Raw genomic sequence first — 2,314 nt, forward strand, 5'->3', positions numbered from 1 at the left:
CTCTCTTTCTCTGTCTTTCTTGATTTCCTGGCTGCTAATACCAAGAATGTTGATTGTAGAGCCAAGCAAACTAAAGCTGTTAACAATCTCAATCTCTTCACTATCCATCATGATGTTGCCAATCAGCCCAGTGGTAAGAATCTTTGTATTCTTGATGTTGAGCTTCAATCCATATTGAAGGCTGCAATCCTTGACCTTCTGCAGCAGGCACCTCAGATTCTCCTCCGTTTCAGCAAGCAGCATTGTGTCATCGGCATAGCACAGGTTGTTGATGATTCTTCCTCCAATCCTGATGCCACATTTCTCCTCATACAGCCCAGCCTCCTGGGTGATCTGTTCTGCATAGAGATTGAAAAGGGAGGGAGAGAGTACATCCTTCCCGATTTTGAACTATGCAGTGTCTCCTTGCTCTGGTTCTGATGACTGCCTCCTAGTTCAAGTATAGGTTTCACATAAGCACAATCAAATGTTCTGGGATTCCCAATCTTCTCAGCATCAGCCACAGTTTGTTATGATCTACACAGTCAAATGCCTTTGCATAGTTGATGAAACACAGATAGAATTTCCTCTGGTATTCTCTGCTTTCAGCCAAGATATATCTAACATTAGTTATAATATCCCTAGTACCATGGCCTCTTCTAAACCTAGCCTACACATCTGGCAGTTCTCTGTTGATGTACTGTTACAGTCCTTTTTGGATATTTTTCAGCAGAATCAGGCTTACATGTGATATTAATGATATTGTTCAATGATATCCACACTCTGTTAGGTCACCTTTCTTTGGAATGGGAACAAATACAGATCTCTTCCAGTCAGTTGGACAGTTCCTCATAATTCTTGGCATAACTTAGCGCATTCAGGGCAGCGTCTGTTTGTTGAACTATGTCAACTGCTATTCTGTCAATTCCTGGAGCCTTGTTTTTTTGCCGTTTCTTTCAGAGTACCCTGAACTTCTTCCTTCATCATCACAGGCTTTTGCTTATATTTTATTTCATTAAATTCTTCTTTGTCAGTCAATTCCTTTTGGTACAGCAACTCTGTATACTCCTTCCATCTTCTTTTAATGTTTTGTGGATCATTTAATATTCTGCCCAAAATATCCTTAAATATTGCATCTCATGACTTGAATTTGTTCAATTCCTTCAGCTTAAGAACTGTTGAGTGAGTTTGACCCATTTAATTTTCTGATTCCAGCTCTTTTCACATTTCATTACACTTTGCTTTGTCTTCTCAAGCTGCCCTTTGAAATCTTGTGTTCAGCTCCTTAATTTCTTGATTTCTCTCCTTTGCTTTGTCTTCTTGGTGCTCTTATGCAATATTCAGAGTCTCATCTGACAACCATATTTGTCTTCTACTTTGTCTCCTCCACTTTTGTAATGACCTTTTGCATCTTTCATGGATGATATTCTCAATATTCTCCCACAGCCCATTTGATCTCTGCTAATTGCTGTTCAAGGACTCAAACCTATTCCTGAAATGGTTTTGAAATTCAAGTGGGATAGACTTAAGGCCAAATTTTGGTTCCTGAGGATTTTATTTCATTTTCTTCAACGTCAGCTTGAACTTGTTTATGAGTAGTTAGTGGTCTGTTCCACAATCATAACTTGGCCTTGTTTTCACAGACATTAAACATCTCCAGCAATTTTTTCCGCAGATGTAATCAGTTTTATTCCTATGCATACCATCGGGTGAAATCCATGTGTGTAGCCTGTGTTTGTGTTTCTTATAAGAAGAATTTGCAATTAATAAATCACTGAAAGTACAGAATTCTATCATTCTACCTCTACCTTCATTTCTGTTACCAAGTCCAAGTTTTCCAACTACTGATCCTCCTTCCCTGTTCTCAACTTTTGCATAACAATAATCACACTTAATGTGAATGGTCTAAATGCACCAATTAAGAGAAAGAGTAGAAGAATGGATTTTTTTCAAAGCCCATCAATATATTGTCTACAAGAAACACATCTAAAAAAATGAAGAGAAAGACAGACTTAACATCAAAGGCTGGAAAAATATATACCAAGCAAATGGCATCCACAACAAAGCAGGAGGGGCAATAATAATCTCTGATAAAACAGACTTCAGAATGATAACAATCATAAAAGATAAGAAAGGGCATTATGTACTGATTAAATGCACAATAGATCAAGAAAGCATACCCTTGGTCAATATTTACACACCAAATGATGCTGTTGTTGTTGTTGTTGTTGTTATGTTGTTATGTGCCGTCGAGTCCTTTACTATTGCACTGTCAGACCCAGTCACTGAATCAATCCACCTCATAGAGGGTCTTCCTCTCCTGTGCTGTCCCTCC

This window comes from Elephantulus edwardii, unplaced genomic scaffold, assembly GCF_000299155.1.
Source record: "Elephantulus edwardii isolate Elephantulus edwardi_28Jun2011 unplaced genomic scaffold, EleEdw1.0 scaffold00799, whole genome shotgun sequence".
In the NCBI taxonomy this organism is placed as follows: domain Eukaryota; kingdom Metazoa; phylum Chordata; class Mammalia; order Macroscelidea; family Macroscelididae; genus Elephantulus; species Elephantulus edwardii.